At 38.4% G+C, this 24338-nt stretch overlaps 1 pseudogene; it reads right to left on the bottom strand.

Annotated features, from left to right (window-relative positions):
• Nucleotides 1-14476: 14476 nt before the first annotated feature.
• LOC143640186 (nucleotide sugar transporter SLC35D2-like) overlaps nt 14477-24338 on the bottom strand; it is a 46864-nt pseudogene continuing 37002 nt past the window's right edge.

The following is a 24338-nucleotide window of genomic DNA, read 5'->3' as shown; positions in this document are numbered from 1 at the left end:
AGGTGTTTCACACTTCTTCATAACACAGCCACTATAATTTGATAAGTCATTGCGCTATTTAAAAACTTTTAGTGATATCCTGAATTTAATTTGCTTAAGATTTAGTACATTTCATAACTCTTGAACTCTTTGACAAACTGCATTGGGAAAAGAAGCCTTTGTTAGTAGTTACTTATCTCCCTACCCGACTCCCGCCCCAGCAAAGCACTATCATTTTCGTTTGGTATTGTTTTATGATGTTTTCAGATAGAGTTCAGAATCTGCAACTCACTAACACAAATATGTTGAGCTTTAAAATGTATTTGAAGTAATATTTAAATAGGCATTTAAAATTATGAATTAGATATTTTTAAATTTATGCATAGTAATTTTGCACTGTAAAATATTTACCTTCTCCCATTCCCTTCTTTCATTTCTGAATATGCTTATTAAAATATTTTAACATATTTGTGTACATAATGCTGTGTGAATGATTTTCATTAGATTTTAGTTACAGATTTTTAAATCTATACGATGATGCACATTATTTTACAATGCAAATATTTACAATCTCTTTCTTCCACTCCTATGCATATCACAACGAGTAGTTTTTCAATGGTTCTTCTTTTCTTTTACCTGATAGTGGGTGATATATTTTTGTCCCCACCCACCCACCCACCCACCCAGAGATCCTTTAGTGCTAGAACCTCCATTCACCCTGTATTTCTTTCTCTGGACTATATAATTAAAAATAATTTATTCCTTTCTTTTGCAGTGGAGTTCACATCATATAATATTTTGCAAAATAAAACTTGTTTCTTCACAATATTTGCTTTGCTATCAGTGGATAATTAAGTGTGAACATTGAATAAGTGAAAATTGGCAAACTTCCATGGCAGTAGTTAGATGTGTGCTGATGTGCCAAGGGATTAAATACCAAATCAGAAATTTCTAAGGTTTTCCCAGCTATTATAACATCAAAAGTGCCACTGAAGAAAATCATCAGGAGGAATAGGAATTTTCAGATTTTAATCTTCTGTCTCACTGAAAAGGACTTTTTCTAATACATGTTTACTGTAAACTTCTTTATTATGCAACTCTTAAGATTGTCTGGATCTGGGGCTGGAGTTGTGGCTCAGGGGTAGAGCACTCGCCTAGCACATTGAGGCCCTGGGTTCGATCCTCAGCACTACATAAAAATATATAAATAAAATAAAGGTATTGTGTCAACTACAACTAAAAAATACTTATTAAAAAAAAGATTGGATCTGCTGGCTATGGTGTCTTACACCTGTAATCTCAGCAACTCTGAAGCTGATGAGCCCTTGGATTATAAATTCGAGGCCACCATCAGTAATTTAGAGAGGTACTGGACAACTTAGATGCTGTCTCAAAAAGGGTGGGGGGGACTTGGGACTGTAGCTCAGTAGTACTAAAGCACCCCTGAGTTTAATCCCTAATACTATCCCCCATTCCCCCCCCCCAATTTTTTTTTTTTTGGTGTGTATATCGTTGGGCATAGAGTTTTTTCCTTTCTGAATATGATGTTTTCTCATTGCTTGTCTATATACTGGCTCATATGACTTATTTGGGATGTATAAGGTACTTTAAATATTTTTTTTTTCTGAGTAAGTAGTAGTTTGAATATACTTTTAAAGACTGAAGGAAGGTTCATATTTAAATGCTAGCAGTGACAAGTTTTCTTTGTGTTTACCTTATTATCCTGCATATATTTGGCCTTGTAAAGAAGAAAAGAGATCTGGGCCCTGAATTGGGAATGGTTTCTTCCAGAAACTGAACATCAAGCAGATTGTATCAGAGTGATCTGAACCATTTTAAATTCCTGACCAGGAAATCTAGGGTTAGAGTAAGAATTTATTCAAAATAGAAACTCTTCCGTACCTTAGTCCTGAGCTTGTCACCAGCTGAGCACTATTCTTGTCACTAGTTGGACTTTTGCCAAGTGAACATGAAAAACCAGTTCTGGTATAAGGAGCTAATAGTGATACCAGTCATTCAGAGTATGCTCTTTTGAATTTATTATTTTAAAAATACTGTATCAGGCATGTGTGAGGCCCTGGTTCTATCCCCAGTTCCACAAAAACAAAAACCTCCATTACGTCCTTCTGGGCACATTTACATACATATTTTAGATGATGGAAATTTATTTGGATGGCTGCTGGTCATGACCTTTTGAACAGCCTAAATTGGGAGCTTCATGAGCTGCTTTGCTGTATAGTGTCTCTGCTGTTATCTACATTTGCCTCTAGTGTTTAAGTGACAGTTGTTTGCATTTTAAAAAGCATATTAATACCTGCAAAATTCATAGGTGGCTAGTGCAAGTACCAAACCAAAGAGAATGACACAGCTTACTGTTGTGTCAGATATACCTGTGGTTGAAAAGAGCAGGATGACCCCATTTTTTGTGAAATGCACATATTTTTTCCATTACGTATGCATAGGGAAATAAGTCATCTGCCAGAAGCAATAGTTACTTCCAAATTGTGGAATTAGTGTGGTCAAACATCCTTAGTCTTCTGTTATAGCATGGGTCACAGATGCCCTTTTGGTTTTACAGAATTATTTTCCCTATCTGGCAGTATGCCTCTTGAAAACAAAGCATCTGCTCGTCAAACAAGTTAGATTTTTCAATTGACCTGTGAACATTTGTCTCACCTGCTCTAAAAGGCAAGCAAGCCTACCTTTGGCTACTTTCTCCTAGTTCCCTGTGCCTTTGGGAATAAATCCTGAGCTGTACTTTGTATTGCCCCCATTTCTTCTCACTTGCACTGAGAAGAAAAGGGTATTTTTTTTTTATTCTACTTAACTGTACATGGCAATGCATTTTGACAAATCATACATAAATGGAGTATACTTTCCCATTCGTCTGGTTGTACATAATGCAGAGTTCCACAGGCCATGTAAACATATATGCACATAGGGTGGTAATAGCCAATTCATTCTATTATTATTACCCCCATACCCCCTACCCGCTTTTAACTTCCCTCTAATTCAAAGTATCTGTTCTTCCCTACCCACCCTCCTCCTCGAATTGGGAATTAGCATCTGCATGTCAGAGAAAACATTGGTCTTTGGTTTGGGGGAATTGGCTTATTTGACTTAGCATAATATTCTCCAGTTCCATCCATTTACTGGCAAGTGCCATGATTTCATTCTTCTACCAATGTGTATATACAACAATTTCTTTATCCATTCATCTGTTGAAGGGCACCTAGGTGACATGCTGTGACATGCTGATTTTATTTAATATGCTGATTTTAATATGCTGGGTGTAAAATGAGAAGTGGGATAGCTGAGTCAAATAGTGGTTCCATTCCAAGTTTTTCTGAGCAATCTCCATACTGTTTTCCAGAGTGGTTGTTCCAATTTGCAGTCCCGTCAGCAAAGTTGAGTGTGCCTTTAAAAGGTGCATTTTCGTCTAGGCACAGTAATAGTAACCCCAATGCTGGTAAAACAACTTTTTTTGGAAGTTTAGAAAACCTTTCTTTCCTTAGATGGCTCTCAGAGTAACAGCACCTCCCATTGGTTGTGTGCTTCTATATATCACCCCCTAGATTACACACAGGTCCCAGTCCAGTTTTGTGGCTTGAATAATAAGACTAGTATTCAACTGGGGACAATCTGTTTCTTTTAGAAATTATATTTCTTGTTACAAATTTGAAAAGTGTTTCTGAACCACTGTCATTTTCTGTCCATGTTGATGTTCATGAGGTAGATCCTGTATCCAGCGGAGAAAGCAATAGAATTAATTTAATGCTTTGAGCCAAGCTAATATCTGTCAGTACTTCTAAATACTCTTCTTTGCAAACTCCTCCAAGCCTGGTCTTGCATTTCCTTATCTCCAACAGTACCTCATACTGTGTATCAACCAAAGGAGTGCCTAAAATATGTGTGTTGTTCCTCCTGTTCAACCTAAAGTCTTCATTTCCTTCATTTCTTTCTTCCTTCCTCTCCCTCCCTTTCTTTTTTTGTTGCCAGTACTGGGGGTTAAATCCAAGGGTATTCTACAACCTACATTCTCAACCCTCGTAATTTTGAGACAGAGTCTTACACTAAGTTGTCCAGGCTGGCCTCAAACATGTATCCTCCTCCCTCTGCCTCCTGAGTCACTGAGATTACAGGTTTGTGCTGCAATGCCCAGCATTTACAGGCTTTTTATTCTGTCACACCATCCTTTTTTTTAATCTCCACTCATCCACATTCAGCCATAATTTTTAATATATTTTATCTGATAAGATATCTTAATGTGGTAAACAAAACCGCTAAACATAGTAAAATAAGGATGATACCTGCCAGGTCAGTATCACATAGCTTTTAAGACTATGAGATCACACAGAGGAAATCTCTTGTCCCTGTGAGCACTGGATAAAGGTAATAGGACAGGTCTACAGTCTCTTATCCAAAACTCCTGTGACCAAAAATTTTATAGAGAAGAAATTTTTTAAAATAACGACAGCAAGATGTCTGAAATAGAACCCTATGGTCAAACACGCTTAGGTCCACACTAAAATATATTTATACAAATTTCAGATCAGACTTTGATGTCAAACATAGGCAACAACCCAAGAAGGCAACTTGGTTTTCAGAGCCCTGTGTATTTTCATAATTGCAAACTTTTAGTAGCTGTTTTAGTCAGCTTTCTATTGCTGTGATCAAAATACCTAATAACGATTTACAGGAGGAAAAGCTTATTTGGGGTTCATGCTTTCAGAGGTGCAATTCATGGTCAGCTGACTCCATTGTTCTGGGCCAGAGAGAGGCAGAAGAGCGAAAGTTGCTCAGTTCATGGCCATCAGAAGCAGAGACAGAGCAAGGAGCCAGGGACAAAATATATTCCCCAAGAGCAATCCCCCAATGACCTACTTCCTCTAGCCATGCCCCATCTGCCTACAGCTACCACCCAGTAGTCCATTCAAATTATCAATCCATTTTATTGACTAAATCCACATATTTACAGCTCTCATAATCTCATCATTTCTCCTCTGAACATTTACTTGCATTGTCACATGAGCTGTCTGTTTTGGAACAGCTCATACCCAAACCATAAAAGTAGCCTCCAGATTTCTGCTAGCATTCAGTTGGCAATTTCTTGGAACTGTCTTTACTTTCTATGTGAGTGACAAAGATGCAAAGAAACTAGCAGGTGTGCTTTGACATGTACAGCAGCTACAACAGAATCTTGCACTCTCTGACCCTTCTGCAGGGCCAACAGGAATCCTGTAAACAGCCTGTGAAGTCAAGATGTGGCCCTCTGGAGCCCCATAGCAGTCCTTTCATTGTATAGAAGAGAAAAATCTAAGGCCTAAAATGGAAAAAAAAAAAAAACAGCCTTGTCCAAGGTTCAATAACCTTAGACTCAGCTTCTTAGACACTCAAATCCCCCTATCGTTTTCCTTCCCAGCACTTAATAGTTTACATGTATTCATGGCTAGGGACATGTGCTCAGCCCTTGCCTAATAAGTACCTATGGCAAGGGAACGGGGTACCATTAGCAGCTCTGTCACTGTGGCTATGCAATTCAGTCTTCATCCTAAAATGGCAGCTCTCTCGAGTCATTTGGCTAGATGAGCTGTGGAAAGTCATTTCCTCAAAAGGAACATGTTCTAGTCAGAGAAGGATAATTACAGAGATAAAAAATGGCAAAGGTCTACATTATTAAGTGGTCGTTGTTACAAGCACTGCGCTGAACACGTGTATCTAAACCAATCTTCACAACAGTGTTTCCAAATGAGGAAAACTGAGCTATGAGGAGAAGTTAAAAAATTCTTTCCAGTGATCTGAATTTTGTTCACCTATTTTCCTAAGTCTTTGTGTTCACATAAGTGTATTGTAGGATAGAAAACCTGCTGCTTGCAATCAAACCACTCTCCTAGCTCTTTCCCCACAAGTCTGAGTCCTAGAGAAAGGAAATTCCCTGATAGTGAAGATGCATTCAACTGTATGACCAAAATGAATTTAACATAATATTCAACGATGACCAAGCTGAAGAACTTTTAAATGTTTAAAATAGATCATTTGATTTATTTTTAAACATTGTAAATGCTCTGATTTTTTTAAAGATAGAATATTATTTATATTTTTTCAGGCACATTTGTATGTTTTACTTTGTTTCCAGCCATTACAATAAAATCCATTTAATTAAATGAATAAAGTGAAAAAAATGGGTGCAGGGGAAGAGAAACATAAATCAGTATGCTCTGAGAACAGGAGGGATGTGAACCTCGCTCTATTGAGATATAAGAGGAATGGAGTGTAAGACAGGCTGGACTCCAGGCACTGAACTTCAGTTACAGAAACTACTACTCAGGCCAAAATTAAGGATCTGCAGTGCTGTATGTCTTCAAAGGACACCTCAGGGTCCATTGCTATGGAGTTCAACAGTGACTACGATGGAATGAAGACAACAAAGTCCCTCTTGTATTTTCCAGGGACCAGACTATTTCCCTGGATCTTGTATAACTTCAGGGAAGGACTGAAATTGAACCCCCTGTTAGGTGGCCCACATTGGGGACTCAGATTTAATTTGATTTATAAAAAACAAAATTTAATTTGATTTATAACAAAAAATTATGACATTTTTTTATAAACATTACATTTCCCTGTTTGTTTTAAGCAGCTTCATCATCACTTAAAAACAACAACAACAACAACAACAACAACAAAAACAGACTTCATTGTCACCTGTTTCTACCTCAGAAAATAATTTAAATCCTTTTTGTCTTCTGTGCTTTCACGACTACACTTTAGGACCTCTCACTTGGAAAGCAGCCTTTTCTATCTGGGACACTTAGTTCCAGTCCTGCCCTTCCATGCTCCCCAGCCCCACCCAGCAGCACAGGGCATTCCTGGTGATTCTGTTACAATGCAGATCTGATCTGGAACAGTTCCTCAACTTAGTCACACAGGTAGCCAGAGAGCCAAATCTTCCTGGCAGATTTTTTTTGTTGTTGTTGTTTTATTTAAATTCCTTTGAACAGATGTGCAACCATAAATCCTACCACTCACTCACTACTGTATTTATTGACTGCACTCATTTGGATCCACACTTCTGCCTGCCCCTGTGAGGCATTTAACCTTGCCAATCTCTGACTTCAGTGTACAACCCAAATACTGTGTCTGGTTTAATCTTTCTAAAATGCAAGTGAGGATCTGTTTCTTTCTTGCTGTGCTCAAAAAAATGTAGCTTTTAATCAAATACTGTTTAGAATTTTCATTAAGCAAATATTTATAGTGTATCAGCATGCTAAGCACTGTTCTAGGTGTTGGGGGTAACCCAAAGAACAACCAGACTCAAATCTCTGCCTTCATGAAGCTTAAATTTGGTTAGAGACAAGTGCTATGGAGATAATGCAAGGGATGGAGGAGAACAGGGATTGTGGCAAAAGAAGGTTGCCATTTCACTTGGGGTGTGTGTGTGTGTGTGTGTGTGTGTGTGTGATGAAACCCAGGCCAAGGGCAACTGTTTTTCTGCCAGTGCTGGGGATGGAACTTGGTCTCATGAATGCTAGGCAAGTGTTCTACACTAAGCTAAACTTACCAGGCTGGTCAGGGAAGACCCGCAGCAAGGAGAGCGTGCACCCTAAAGATACCAAGGGAGGATGCATTCCAGACAGGGAAAAGAAGGTAGTGGAGGCCTCAGAACATTGGGCTGTCTCCTCCAAAACCTTCTCAAGTTTTAGTTTTGCTTCAGAATTTATCCCAAATGCCATTTCCATAGGAAAGAATGAAATTCTCCCATATGTTCTTAGATATATCTCAGATACATGTTCATGATTTTTGCATCATTTGTAAACACCATCCTCAAAAATATTCACTGAAAAAATAAATAAGGATAAGCTAACATAAGACATTCTTAAATAAATCCTACTATTGATTTGTTTTAATATAGGAATGTAATCTGGAATGTACTCTAAGGAAAGGGTTTTGGACTCAAAGTCCGGATTTAAATTTCTCGGGTGAAGCTGAACAAATCTCTTAGCCTTGTTTAATCCCTCTGTATTTCAGTAAACTAGAGTAAGGACCAAGTACCACAAAAAGCATGTTTCAGGGCTAACCCAGTGAAAGAACATAGTTGGCCCTCCTTCCCTCTAAGCAAACGATTTATGCCCTAAGGACAACTATTGTCACAAGAGGGCGCCATTAAAACATCTGGAAAGGAATGGCTGCCTTCTCCGATTCAACCAATTGCCAGTTTATGCTTAAGCTTTACATCTATGGGGTATGAACACTAAATGAATGGCATCTGATAAGCATGTAGCAGTGAAGAGCTTTGTACCATTAAGCCTACTAAAGGTGCACTAGAAGAATTAAGAATCTGGCATGATTTGTGAAGAACAAAGATGTATGAAGTCAGTGAAGTCAGACTGATGAGGTTTGAGTTTCACAACCACAAAGACAACTGTACCTCCCTGAACTTTATCTATGAAATGTGGTTGTGACTTAATGGATGGATGGACAAATGGATAAACTTCCTACTCACGCCCTCCCAAACTATGGGTACTTGGCAACTGCCCACCTCTGGTGGGTACATAACATTACCAGCTCTGTTCTGCTCTTCTCAGCAGTGCTTTGTCTAGTGTTCCCCCATAAATTTCTTTACAAGAAACCAGCAAAGGCTAAATGGAAAAAAATGTATCTTTAACAAATTAGAAACAAAAGCCAAACTAGATTTTAAAAGTGGATTGAAATGCATGCCTTTAGAACAATCTCTTCAACAAAAGTGAGTATATCCACATGCAAAAGCATGAAGTATGGCCCCTACTTGACACCACATACAAAACTTAAAATGTGTCCAAGACCTAAACATAAGACCTAAAGTTACAAAAATCTTAGAACAAAACATGAAAAGCTTCATGACACAGGGTTTAACAATGATTTCTTGGTTATGCTACCAAAAGCACAGACAAGTAAAAGTAGATAAAATGGACTACATCAAAATCTGTGCATCAAAGAATATAATCAACAGTGAAAAGGCAACTTATGGAATGGGAGGCGCTTGCAAATAATATACCTGATTAGGGGTTTAATTGTAGAATATTTATAGATCTACTACTCAACAAAAATCAGTCTGATCAAAAAATAGGAAAAGGCTTTGAATAGACATCTCTTCAAAGAAGATATATAAATATCAACAAACATATCAAAAGATGATCAACATCACTAATCCTCTGGGAAATGCAACCAAAATCATTATGAGATTATCATCTCACACCCATAAGGATCAGTACTGTCTAAAAAGCAGGAAGTAACAAGTGTTAAAATGTGGAGAAGTCAGAACCCTATGCAATTGGTGAGAATGCAAAATGGTTGTTTCTCAAAGAAGTAAAAATAAAATTACTACATGATCCAGCAATTCCAGTTCTAGGAACATATCCAAAAGAACTGAAAGCGGGATCTTGAAAAGATTTTTGAAGACCCATGTTCATAGAAATATTATTCACAATAGCCAAAAGGTAACACAACCCAAGTATCCATCAACAGGTAAACAAAATATGGAATATACATACAATGGAATATTATTCAGCTTTAAAAGAGAAGAAAAATTTGATGTGTGCTTTGTGGATAACTACTAAGTACACTATACTAAGGAAAACAAACCAGTCACAAAAAATACTGTTATATGAGTTCACGTACATATGGTACAGAGTGGTCAAATTCAGAGAAATAGTGTTAGTTATCAAGTCTGGGTGAAGGAGAAAATGGGAAGTTTTTGTTTAATGGATATAGTTTCAGTTTAGCAAGTGAAAAAATTCTGGAGACTAGTTGCACAACAATGTGCATAATACTTAACATTGGTGAATTACAAACTTGAAGTGGTTAAGATAGTTTTTCAATTGCCTTTATATGCTCCTCCTTCTGAGAGGCCTTCATGTACGTCTGCTCTTTTGAGTCCACCTGTGCCAAAATGATTCTCCTTGCAGAGCATATTTTATTTGAGTTATTAATTAATAAAGCTGCTCAGAGGCTAAGAAACCTGATTATGTAAATGAAATATCCTGAAAGCAGGTTATCATTTCTTCAAATTCACCACAGTTATGTCAAAGACACTGGATATTTAATAATATGTACAATTTTTCAAAGCATTAGTAGGGGGAAAATTATTTTTCCTGTTTCTAGTCTCAATCAACTAACTGGATGCTATCCTCTTAAATATGAGTAGACTTCTGGCTCTTGATTATCCTCTGTACACATTTAGAAAGAAATCTTAATACATGTTTTCAGGAAAAAAGTATTTATTTGACACCATTACAAAAATATTTAGGTACATAATTTTTCATGTTTATGTCACCTGATTTACATAACTCAATCCTCAGTACCTTTTAAAAACACTAAGTAAATCAGTCAATAGAATCTATATTGAAAAAATATTATGAAAGGCTAACATTTGTAGACAAAAATCAGTTGATCATTGCATGAGAAAGAAAATATTTGTGAACAAAATAATTTCTAAAAACAGTTTTCTGAAACAATAAATCTAGCCAGTAGATTTCTTTTTAAAAAGTATTTTTAATTATAAACAAAGCTAAAAAACAAAACACACAAACAATAACATCAAAACAAACACCAAAGCATCCTGACACTAAAAACTGGAAGACGGGTTTAGAAAACAGAGGTACGAGCGCCAGAAACACACATATGCCAACAGCTCATGCCTGGGAGCAGAGGCAGCACAGAGTCAGGGGCATTCATTCTGAGAAGGGAAGGAAGACGGTCTGGCCCGTAGAGTTAAGTGACAAACTGAGGAAGTTTTAACTAAATTACCATTATGAAATGTAATGATCTTCCTCTGATATAGAAAATAGCTTTCCTTTTTTGAAATTTACCATCATAATATGAAAGTAACTGCTTCACACAATGGTTACAATTATATCAAGCAGCTATTTAAAAAAAAAGACAGTGAACAGAAATAGGTAACTAAACATTCCAAGGTCAGGAAATACATTGTCTAGGCCTCTTTCATTTAAGGAGCACAAATTAAGAACCTTGTTTTGCCTACAATCCCACCATGAAATAGTGACAGTAGCAACATTTTCTATGTGCCTAATAGGTACTATACATTGCATTAAGTTATTTCATATTTATTATTTCATTTATTATAAATATTTTTCTTCAGGGAGGGAAAAATCAATTACAGCCTTTTTCGTTAGGAGGATAAACAGTACTACATAATTATGGGGAAGCAAGAACATTAGCAGCTGAGGCGGAAGAACCCAGGCTATGCACAGAATTCTCAAAGTTGTGTCTTATCTCAAATTTAGAAGACTGATTTGAGTTACAAAAGACCTCTCAGATTAAAAAGCTGCTTTCCTCTATGGGAAGGGCACCATAGTACAGTGACCTGGTAACTGTGCATGCAGCTCTAGTTCACAAATCATTGACTCCTTTTATCTGTTTCCCCTCTCAATTTGGGTCCAGGCCACCACCTTCAGCTAAAGAATTGTATACTCCTTGACAGCAAGACCCAAGTCCTATTCATCCATTCCCCCACGCTTAGCAAAATGCTTGATATACAACAGCTGTTCATCAAATATTCACCCACTGAACAAGCCCATGATAAAAAAAAAAGCAAAGGCAGTCCCAAAGCCCTAGGTACTCTTCCAAGCCAATCAAATGTGAAATTCCATTATTTGGGTGAAGAACCTACCTCAGCTTTATTGACTGAAATCTCCCATGGATTTCTGATATGATAGGATTACAGAAAATTTGCCAATGCATTTTTTTTAATCTAAATGCAAGTTGGATGTTACAAACGACTAACTCATAGTTGACAGCCACATGCAGCATTTAAAATTAAGTGACATGGTAGCACTGTGCAGTCTAGACAACCAGGATTATTCTAATCTATGTCACATTTACTACAAGCAGATTGGCCAGAGGATTTCGCCTTCATTAATTCAAGGAGAGGAGCCATTAGCTCCTTTCAGAATTCTCAAAATAGTTCATCTGTCTTAGTGGGAAAACTAAGGATTTAACTCTATACTGCCTCTTTTCCTTTCAGATGGGAGTTAATAGATCAAAGCATTTTTGCCCATCAACCTTGAAGCAAAATCCAGACATTCTGAGAGACACCAGATTATTGAGCAAATGTCTACACTGTATTATACCAGAAAACCACAAGCTCCAAAAAGTGGCCAGCCACTCTATTCAATCTCAAATTTATCATGTCACTCTCTCTTATCTTGAAATGGTGGCAATAGCTGAAGGAGGCCTCTCAGAATCAGAACACAGAGCAGAAGCTGTAAGATGCTGTACCTGCTCCTGTCAGTCAGAACGTTCAACACAGACAGGGGCTCTGAGGTATAGTGCATTCCGTGAGCTCTACCTATTCATGATTTTCTCAAATTAACCTGGAAGAGAGACAGACTTCTAAGGGAACTTGATCCTCAAGAAGCGGTTCAATCCCTGGAGGAGTTCTAGTCTTGACATATCCAAAGGGCTTTCTAATAACAAAGTTACCTCCTTCATGTGGCTGACAGAAGAAAGAGAATTATTCAAATTATCTCTAGCTAAGCTATTGCATCCAAGCAAAACTAGGCAGTTACAGGCAACATTCATAGCCTAAACTACACATTAACTGAGATCAGCCTGGAGGTTGAATACCCTGTCACTCTCCCTAATTTGCAAAGTCAATTTCTTTCTGACACCAAATTCAGTCAAGCACTTGCCTCTTTGAAAGAATTCAACCTAACTCAGTTGGCATCCCTGTTTCCTTAGGGAAAGGCAGTTAATCAAATGGAGCATGGTTCAATAGAAAAAAATGTGGAGTTTGATTTATAAACAAGTCACCTATTTTCTCTGATTCCTGTTTGTCTAATTAGTAAAATAGAGATAAATAAGACACAATATTCTTTTACTAGAATTTTTTTAGTTCAGATGATCCTGGAAAAAAGTGAGCCTATGTTCTGGGTTTAATGAAATTTTACAAATAGAAAAAAATCAAAATTTTCCTAATTTCCTGTTGAGACACCAAAATACTAATAGTTTTAGGTCAACAGAGCCCAGTAGTTTCCAAATTCAAACGGAAACTAGTGTGTACAGTAGGGCAAAGGTACCAGCTTCTGGTACAGACTGCAACAACCAGCCTGAAAAACACACTCATCTCCAGTCAATGGATGTCTCTGAGCCAAGCCATGGAACTGTGTTTAACACTTCCCCAAGAGGCAATTCAGGCAATGTCCCTTCACAGGCCCTGCCCCAGGATGCAGCACTGGACTTGAGAGAAGCTGGCAAGCTCATTAAGTGAAGCAGCAGACACAGCATCTAGGTGGGTATGTCCCAAGGAGAGGTACGATCATGCCATTTAAAAAGGAAGGAACGCTGACACTGCCAAAGAAAGGTCCAGCCCTGACAATACAAAAATCCCAACCAGCTTTTCCTCTCAAATCAATCATTCACAAATGTGGGACCTCATCATACTGATCTGAGAAGTAAAAAGAGAAACCAAACCCAGAGGCGGCAGGCATAGGGAAAGAGGTGGTGATCACCTTGCCCGTCTGCCATCCTTGTAGACAAGGGGTCAGTTTACAAAATGCAGCTTTTCACCTCAATGTCACTCTGCAGCATTTGGACTCACACTGTGGGGATAGGTAGGGCAGGTGTTTTAACCCCACTTACACATCTGCAGTTTCTGAGAGCTGAAACAAGTTACTCATAGTCCCAAAATCTTCCGAATGATCTAAGAACTAAATTCTCCATCTTACCCTTTAGTCACTATGGCAGGAAGGAGATCTTCCAATTACTTCCCCAAATGGTCTCCAGCACTTAGCACAATGCCTGACACATACACTCAGTACATTGTAGTTGGATGAATGAATGAGTCAAATAGATGAGTAAAGAGTACAATGCCTACTTCCTCCATCCCTTCATTATCTCCGTTCTACATAACAGAGAGGGAACAATATTTTGAAGGAATCACTCTGCTCATCCCATCATTTCTCAGGAAAGTGAACATGGAAAGCAATACATTCCAAAACACCATGTATTTTTTTTAGTACCAAAGTTGCTATCTTTGGCAAATGTGATATTTATGAAGACAATGCAATCAATAAGAAAATTCAAAGAAATTTCAGATTGGCCGCATTTCTGGCAAAAGAAAGATCAAACTACTCCAGACACAGCAATGATTTGAATGATAAGGCTCCAGTAGGAGCACATTATATATGCAGCTCTCAGGGACCCCTGGATATCAAACTATGGAATAAAATATTTTCAAAACACTGATGTTTCACTGTCAGAACAGAAGAAAAATAAATTAAAAAGCCCAGTACATTTTCCAGTTTGATATAAATTAATTCAAACAATATATTTAAAATAGAGTCAATTATAAGTTTCTCTCATAAAATTTCAAAAGGCAGCAATCAATCCTTAGATTGTACAAGTGCAAAAGGAATGGCATTTTCTTGTAATCATCTTGGCATCTGCCAGAGTTCTGAGTTGATCAGAAACTTGGGCACATGCAGTTGGAGCAGTCCTCTGGTCACATTGCTCCTTTCCCCTTCATGTCCAGCTTGTCACTGGCCTCTGACTGTTTGCTCAGCTGCTCCTCAGTGAAAGTGATGTACGAGTACACCAGGCTCCCAGCAATACTGCAAAATAGAAAACCACCATGAGGCAAGGAGGAAGGGGAAAAAAGATGAAGGAAAGAATATTTATAACAGCAAAATAAAAAAAAAAAAAGATAAAAAATAAGTGTTCCACAGTGGGAAATTACATAAATTCATATAATCAAACACTATGCCATTAAAATTACCTAAAATAAAAACAGGCAATGACATCTTAAGTGAGAAAGAATTCTATAAAACATTGATCCAATTTTATTTCAATGAGCATGAATATATGCACAATCTGCATCAGAGCAGAAAGTCTGGAAGTAACACATCAAGAATAGTGGTGACGGGGGATCCAACATGGCAGCTGGCGGAGAGGCAACACTTTCAATACACCCCCAGTGATGGGGTCATAAAGATGCATAGATAACGCTTGGATTCTACCAACGGAGAATTTCCTAGCAAAATTCCACTGAAGAGAGACCGGCTGGGAGCTACTAGGATTTTTTGAAGTGTCAGTGTGACCCAGACGAGCAAAACCCTGCCACGAGACGCGGAGGTCCAGATCCACCAGCTGCAGTCCGCGTGCTGCGGGCGTGGCTGCTGGTCCGTCCGCCCGCCCGCAGCCAAAGTGACTGGGTCCCGCTAGCCTCCGAGAGGCAGCTTGGCAGGAAGAAGTCCCTAGCCAAGACTTCATGAAGTAGCGAGCCAGGAGCTGAGGCCAACTGGGACGGACCAGTCCCACCCCTCCCTTCGGACACCCCGGCAAGGAGCCTGGGGCCCACCATAGCAGAGAGGTGACGTCATTGAAATTCGGCCGATGGAATTCCTTCCCAGCAGAATCCACTTAAGCAGGTGTGTGACTCCCTCCCCATTCTGATACAAGCAGCCAGGAAACTTCATTGACCTCTTAGGGGTCGTGTCCGTAGGGAAGCAGAGGGGATCCCCGACACCCAGCCCCCCATATCACCAGCAGTGACTCCCAAGGTCTTAGCCGCCAGTTTACCACAGCACTTGGGCTTAAAAGGGACATGTGGTGGGATTGCAAGTGTAACTAGATCTCTGGGGAATCACTTCTGGGGAACAGGACCTGGCTGGCTGGCTGACAGGAGGAAGGTGGGTAAGGGCCGGAGAAGTGAAATGGCTCTAGACTGACAAGTCTGAGAGACTCCCAGGAGACGCCTTACAGGGATTGCTATCGGCAGGTAGAGAGCAGAAGCTCCGCTCGGAGGGCACAGCTCCACCTACTGGAAGAGAAGAAAGTGGATCTCTAAGACTTCAATTTTTTTTCGTTGTTGTTGCTGCTGTTATTTTTTTCTTCTTCTTCTTCTCTCTCTGTTCCTTTCTCCCCTTTTCCTTCTCTCTTTCTTTCCCATTTCAAGTTTTATTGTTGTTTTCATTCTCCTCTAATCTATCTATCTCTCTATCCTTCTTTCTTTTTAAGAGCACCTTCATTCCCCTACCCCCCAACTTTCATCCCAAGCATTACATCTTTCATTTCGTGTAATTGTCTAAATGAAAATAGGTGAATGTCTCGAGGCTCTCTATAAGACTCCTAAATACCTAGCTACTACCAACACCCTGATCCAATTGCTGGGTAGTATCCAACTTCAGTGGAGCAATCTTCTAAAGTAGCCAAGACATACTAACCATCATACCACCATAGCACCTAACCTAAACATATAGTCCTAAGAACAAATAACAAATCACTATATGCATACAGAACCTAGAAGCCTTTTATGAATTGAATGAATCAGCTTTAAAGTACAACAAAGCCCAACATTTCTAGGCATAATCTCCCACCACAAAGGAGAGACAACAGAGATATACAAACCCAAAACAAATGTATAGGAGAAAGCAGTTACAAAGCAGTCAAACAGAGCTGGAAAGCAACGTGAACAACATGAGAAAACAAGAAAAAAAAAGGATTACAAACAATGCAGGACAACTTAAATATACAGGAGGATCTAGAAGAATCAGAAACATGGACAGGGAAAGAAATCAAGGCGTACCTAACTCAGATGGAATGGAATATTAGAGAAGACATGAGACAGCAAGTCCAAGCACTGAAAGTATATTTTGAAAAGGAACTAAACACACAAATTCAATCTGCAAAGAACGAGCTTTACCAGGAGATAGAGATTTAAAAAACAAACAAACAGTAGTCCTAGAAATGCAAGAAACCATAAACCAGATTAAAAGTGCTAACAAGAATATTACAAATAGACTAGATCAAGTAGAAGTCAGAACATCAGATAATGAAGACAAAGTTTATCAACTTGAAAAGAATATAGTCATCACAGAAAAGATGCTTAAATCTCACGAGCAATCTATCCAAGAGATATGGGATCTCATCAAAAAAACAAATTTGAGAGTCATTGGGATAGAAGAAGGCACAGAGGTTCAGACCAAAGGAATGGATAACTTATTAAATGAAATAATCCTAGAAAACTTCCCAGAGATGAAAGATGGAATGGATTGCCAAATCCTGGAAGCCTACAGGACCCCAAACATCCAAAACCATAATAGACCAACTCCAAGACACATAATTATGAAGATAGCTAACATACAGGACAAGGAGAGAATATTAAAAGCTACGAGAGAAAGGAGGCAGATTACATTCAGGGGTAAACCAATTAGGTTAATGACTGATTTTTCATCACAGACTTTGAAAGCGAGAAGATCCTGGAACAACGTATTTCTAACTCTGAAAAATAATGGATTCCAACCAAGAATACTGTATCCAGCAAAACAAAACTAAGCTTCAGATTTGACAATGAAATGAAAATATTTCATGATAAACAAAAGCTAAAAGAATTCGTAGCCAGAAAACCAGCACTGCAAAGCATTTTGAGCAAAATACTACAAGAAGAGGAATTGAAAATTAGCGCCCAAAACTAACAGTGGGAGGTATCTCAGTAAAGGGGGAGAAAAATAACCAAAGAGGGAAAACTAGCCAAACTAAAATAAATAAATAAATAAACATGACTGGAGTACAAACCATATTTCAATTGTAACCTTAAATGTTAATGGCTTAAATTCACCAATCAAGAGACATAGGCTAGTAACCTCAATTAAAAAAAAATCCAACAATATGCTGCCTTCAGGAGACTCATATGATAGGAAAAGACATACACAGGCTGAAGGTGAAAGGTTGGGAAAAATCATACCACTCACATGGCCCTTGGAAGCAAGCAGGAGTGGCCATACTCATATCAAATAAAATCAACTTCAAACCTAAGGTAATCAAAAGGGATAAAGAAGGACACTATATACTGTTAAAAGGAACCATCCACCATCAAGACATAACAATTATCAATTTGTATGCACCAAACAATGGTGCTGCAACGTTCATAAAACAAACTCTCCTCAAGTTCAAGAGTCAAATAGACCACAACACAATAATTATGGGGAACTTCAACACACCGCTCTCGCCATTGGACAGATTCTCTAGACGAAAGCTGAACAAAGAAACTATAAAACTCAATAACGCAATCAATAACCTAGACTTAACCGACATATATAGAATATATCAACCATCATCAAGTGGATACACATTCTTCTCAGCAGCACATTGATCCTAATCAAAGATAGACCATATATTATGCCATAGGGCGACTCTCAGTAAATATAAAGGTGTGGAGATAATACCATGCACCATATCTGACCATAATGGAATGAAACTAGAAATCAATGATAAAAGAAGAAAGGAAAAATCCTGCATCACCTGGAAAATGAACAATATGTTACTGAATGATCAATGGGTTACAGAAGATATAAAGGAGGAAATCAAAAAATTCTTAGAGATAAACGACAATACAGACACAACATACCGGAATCTATGGGACACAATGAAAGCAGTTTTAAGAGGGAAATTCATTTCCTGGAGTTCATTCCTCAAAAAAAGAAAAAAAAAACAACAAATAAATGAACTCACACTACATCTTAAAACCTTAGAAAAGGAAGAGCAAAACAATAGCAGATGTAGTAGAAGACAAAAATAATTAAAATCAGAGCGGAAATCAATGAAATTGAAACAAAAAAAAACATTGAAAAAATTGATAAAACTAAAAGTTGGTTCTTTGAAAAAATAAATAAGATCAACAGACCCTTAGCCATGCTAACGAAGAGAAGGAGAGAGAGAACTCAAATTACTAACATACGGGATGAAAAAGGCAATATCACAACAGACACTACAGAAATACAGAAGATAATTAGAAAGTATTTTGAAACCCTATATTCCAATAAAATAGAAGATAGTGAAGATATCGATAAATTTCTTAAGTCATATGATCTGCCCAGATTGAGTCAGGAAGACACACACAATTTAAACAGACCAATAACAAAGGAAGAAATAGAAGAGGCCATCAAAAGATTACCAACCAAGAAAAGCCCTGGACTGGATGGGTATACAGCAGAGTTTTACAAAACCTTCAAAGAAGAATTAATACCAATACTTTTCAAGCTATTTCAAGAAATAGAAAAAAGAAGGAGTTCTTCCAAATTCATTCTATGAGGCCAACATCACCCTGATCCCGAAACCAGACAAAGACATTTCAAAGAAAGAAAACTACAGACCAATATCTCTAATGAACTTAGATGCAAAAATTCTCAATAAAATCCTGGCGAATCAAATACAAAAGCATATCAAAAAAATTGTGCACCATGATCAAATAGGATTCATCCCTGGGATGCAAGGCTGGTTCAATATACGGAAATCAATAAATGTTATTCACCACATCAATAGACTTAAAGATAAGAACCATATGATCATCTCAATCGATGCAGAAAAAGCATTCAACAAAGTACAGCATCCTTTATGTTCAAAACACTAGAAAAACTAGGGATAACAGGAACTTACCTCAACATTGTAAAAGCTATATATGCTAAGCCTCAGGCTAGCATCATTCTAAATGGAGAAAAACTGAAGGCATTCCCTCTAAAATCTGGAACAAGACAGGGATGCCCTCTCTCACCACTTCTATTCAATTTAGTTCTTGAAATACTAGCCAGAGCAATTAGACAGACAAAAGAAATTAAAGGCATAAAAATAGGAATAGAAGAACTTAAATTATCGCTATTTGTGGATGACATTATAATATATTTAACAGACCCAAAAGGTCTACAAAGAAACTGCTAGAGTTAATAAATGAATCCAACAAAGTGGCAGGATATTAAATCAACACGCATAAATCAAAGGCATTCCTGTATATCAGCAACAAATCCTCTGAAATGGAAATGAGGACAACCACTCCATTCACAATATCCTCAAAAAAAAAATAAAATACTTGGGAATCAACCTAACAAAAGAGGTGAAAGATTTATACAATGAAAACTACAGAACCCTAAAGAGAGAAATAGAAGATCTTAGAAGATGGAAAAATGTACCCTGTTCATGGATAGGCAGAACTAACATCATGAAAATGGTGATATTACTCAAAGTTCTCTACAGGTTTAATGCGATGCCAATCAAAATCCCAAGGGCATTTCTTGTAGAAATAGATAAAGCAATCATGAAATTCATATAGAATAACAAAAAACCCAGAACAGCAAAAGCAATTCTAAGCAGGAAGTGTGAATCTGGAGGTATAGCGATACCAGAGTTCAAACTGTACTACAAAGCAATAGTAACAGAAACAGCATGGTACTGGTACCAAAACAGGCAGGTGGATCAATGGTACAGAATAGAGGACACAGAAACCAATCCTCAAAATTACAACTTTCTTATATTTGATAAAGGGGCTAAAAACATGCAATGGAGGAAGGATAGCATCTTCAACAAATGGTGCTGGGAAAATTGGAAATCCATATGCAACAAAATGAAACTGAATCCCTTTCTCTTGCCATGCACAAAAGTTAACTCAAAATGGATCAAAGAGCTTGACATCAAATCAGAGACCCTGCAACTGATAGAAGAAAAAGTTGGCTCCGATCTACATATTGTGGGGTCGGGCTCCAAATTCCTTAATAGGACGCCAATAGCCCAAGAGTTAACAACAAGAATAAACAAATGGGACTTACTTAAACTAAAAAGTTTTTTCTCAGCAAGAGAAACAATAAGAGAAGTAAATAGGGAGGCTACATCCTGGGAACAAATCTTTACTCCTCACACTTCAGATAGAGACCTAATTTCCAGAATATACAAAGAACTCAAAAAATTATACAACAAGATAACAAATAACCCAATCAACAAATGGGCCAAGGACCTGAACAGACACTTCTCAGAGGAGGACATACAATCAATCAATAAATACATGAAAAAAATGCTCACCATCTCTAGCAGTCAGAGAAATGCAAATCAAAACCACCCTAAGATACCATCTCACGCCAGTAAGATTGGCAGCCATTATGAAGTCAAACAACAACAAGTGCTGGCGAGGATGTGGGGAAAAGGGTACACTTGTACATTGCTGGTGGGACTGCAAATTTGTGTGGCCAATATGGAAAGCAGTATGGAGATTCCTGGGAAAGCTGAGAATGGAACCACCATTTGCCCCAGCTATCGCCTTCCTCAGACTATTCCCTGAGGACCTTAAAAGAGCATACTCTAGGGATACTGCCACATCAATGATCATAGCAGCACAATTAACAATAGCTAGACTGTGGAACCAACCTAGATGCCCTTCAATATATGAATGGATAAAAAAAATGTGGCATCTATACACAATGGAGTATTATGCAGCACTAAAAAAGACAAAATCATGGAATTTGCAGGGAAATGGATGGCATTAGAGCAGATTATGCTAAGTGAAGCTAGCCAATCCTTTAAAAACAAATGCCAAATGTCTTCTTAATGCGATGCCAATCAAAATCCCAACAGCATTTCTTGTAGAAATAGATAAAGCAATCATGAAATTCATATGGAATAACAAAAAACCCAGAATAGCAAAAGCAATTCTAAGCAGGGGGGAAGAGCATGAGGAAAAGATTAACATTAAACCGAGATGAGTGGTGGGAGGGAAAGGGAAAGAGAAGTGAAATTGCATGGAAACGGAAGGAAACCCTCCTCGGTATACGAAATCACATATAAGAGATTGTGAGGGGAAAGGCGGGGGGGGGGAAGGGAGAGAACTGAACAACAACAGATGAGGTAGAGAGGGAAGATGGGAGGGGAGGGGAGGGGGGATAGTAGGGGATAGGAAAGGCAGCAGAATACAACAGTCACTAATATGGCATTATGTAAACATTGTGAATGTGTAACTGATGTGATTCTGCAATTTGTATTTGGGGTAAAAATGAAAGTTCATAACTCACTTGAATCAAATGTATGAAAGATGAAAAAAAATGAATAGTGGTTACATCTGGATGGTGAAATTAGAGTGATTTTTCTTTTTTTCCTGCTAAAACAATTTCACAGTAGGAAACTTATCACCTTAGCCCTTAGCCTGTGACAGTTCCTGGTACACTGGTCTGTCCATCAGAAGGGTTTATTGTTTGATTCATCTAACCTAGGGCCTTGCATATGCTAGGCAAATACTCTATCACTGAGCTATACCCCCCACTCCAGGTTCACTCTTTGAGGACAGTGATTATTCTATAAATTTTCTGTGAGGACCTCAAATCCACTCAGGATCTATAACCTCCTATACCAATCACTAAGCTAAAAGCTAGCAGAAAGAGCCCAAAGATCAGCATTTCCAGCCTGCCCTGTCCTGCTCTTCAATGAGGGCTGTTACCCAGGGTTCTCTTGGATCTCCAGCCAGCTGGGTGTCTGGGCTGGGATCTGCTTTCAGATTTTTCTGCCATGGGTTTGGCCCTCATCTTCTGCCTGACCACAAGGCTCATAAACATGCTACTGATTTGAAAATCATTCTCTTTTCCTCTGAGCTTTGACATCCCAGCCCTAGGTCAGCTACTCACAGTGAGAGAGCCTGTCTCCTGCTCCCATAGGAAGGAAATGAGGCACTGGCATTTTACTGCACATGTTTACTTAAAACTATCCATTCTCTGAAAAACGTCAACCAGTCATACACAAAGTTCTCTCCAAGCCATCCTTCCCAATCAGTTTCTCACTGTTTCTCATCTGAGCCTAACAGCACACAATAATAAATCAAATTGTTACTAATTATTAAAGTCTATTATGTGTCACGCATTTTACATTCATTCCCTGCTGTTTCAATATTCCTCCAAGGTATAATATCCCTGCAAAGTACCTATTATATAGATGAGGAAACTGAATCCTAGAGTCATAAGAAGCTTGCTCAGCATCACAAACCATCTAATGATGGACCAGAATAAAGCCCAGGTCAATCCTTCTCCACTGCAGTCGCTGCCTACTTGATGGCTCCTATCCATTAATATTGCACTTACTTGTTCTTAATTGTCCTCATCATCCTGCAAACTTCTCACGGCCTTATTCCTTAAGCTCTACAGAATTTCTTACACAGGGCCTGGCACTTTGAAGTGACACAGTAAGTAATTGCTGAACTGAATGTCCTTTATCAGTCAAAAACTGGCCTGGTGGGCCCAATTCTGAGAGTGCCAGTGTTCACAGTGCTTCCTCTTTTCCTTCATATGGTAACTTTTTTTTTTCCATTTTATTGTTTCCAAATTTGATCTAACTCTTCTGGAAACCATTTGTTTTTCTAGTGTATCAAGTTGACGATTTGCCTGGCAGCTGGGCTGGGACTCAAGGAGATGGCTTACTGAAGTTTTTACCACTAAAGGTAAATATTCTTGGAGGGCCATACTGGTATCCACATGACAGTCAATTCTCCTTTGCCTCCAAACAAAGAAGAAGGGCTGCTCCTTTATTCCTTCATTCCTTCCCACAATAACCTAAAAATAATACTCTGTTATTTTTTCCTTTCAAGACAATCTTTGATGTTCATATTGAGCCCAATTCACCTGACTAAAAACACTGGGAAATACAGAGCAGAAGAAGACAAAAGAATGTCCTGAAATTTATTCCAGCCCAGTCCTATTCATGCTCCCACACCCTATTCTAGTAGCATAGTCAGTATAATGAGAAAAAAAACGTGGACTCTAGGGTTAGGTCTTAGTTCAAATCCTACTAGCTCTGGGACCCTGGAAAAATTAATCTGAGATTCCATGCCTGTATTAATCTAGTAAGAATGCTATTATCTATCTAGGCTAGTCTGAGGATTAAATAGGATTAAACCCTTAAAGAATCTAAACCTAATTCTGACACAGTAAGCAATCAGGAAATAGCATCTTCTTTTTCTCCCACCTTCCCTGCCAGCCCTAACACAGACCAGAGAGGAAATGTATTGTTAACAAAAGATAGTTCATCCCAGCGGCTCCCAGTGGCTCGGGAGGCAGAGGTAGGAATATCATGAGTTCCCTAGCCCCAGAAACTTAGCCAGGCACTTAGCAATTAAATGAGATCCTGTCTTTAAATAAAATTTTTAAAAGTGCTGGGGATGTGGCTCAGAGGTTAAGCTTCCCTGGGTTCAATTCTCACTACCAAAAAACAAAAAACAAAAAAACAAAAACAAAAAGATAGTCCATTCAAGCTCTTATTAAACAAATAAATGGCCGGGGCATGTCGCTCAGTGGTAGAGTGTGTCTGGCACATGCAAGGCCCTGATCTCCAGCACGGCGGGAGGTGTGTGTGTATAGAACAGGGAAGCACAACTATAAACTAAACTAGATGGCTTACAAAGAAATTTGCTTAGCATAATTCTAGAGGCTACAAAAAACCAACATCAAGGCAAATTCTGTATTGGTGAGGAACATCTTCCTGGGTCAGATGGTGCCTTCTTACCTTGTCCTTGAATATAGGAAGTGGAGTGGGTCTTTAAGGAATCTCATTTAAGAGAGCTCCAACTC

This window comes from Callospermophilus lateralis, unplaced genomic scaffold (genome assembly GCF_048772815.1).
Source record: "Callospermophilus lateralis isolate mCalLat2 unplaced genomic scaffold, mCalLat2.hap1 Scaffold_130, whole genome shotgun sequence".
NCBI lineage: Eukaryota > Metazoa > Chordata > Mammalia > Rodentia > Sciuridae > Callospermophilus > Callospermophilus lateralis.
The sequence above is the reverse complement of the archived record's forward strand: the minus strand, read 5'-3'. Positions and strand labels throughout refer to the sequence as shown.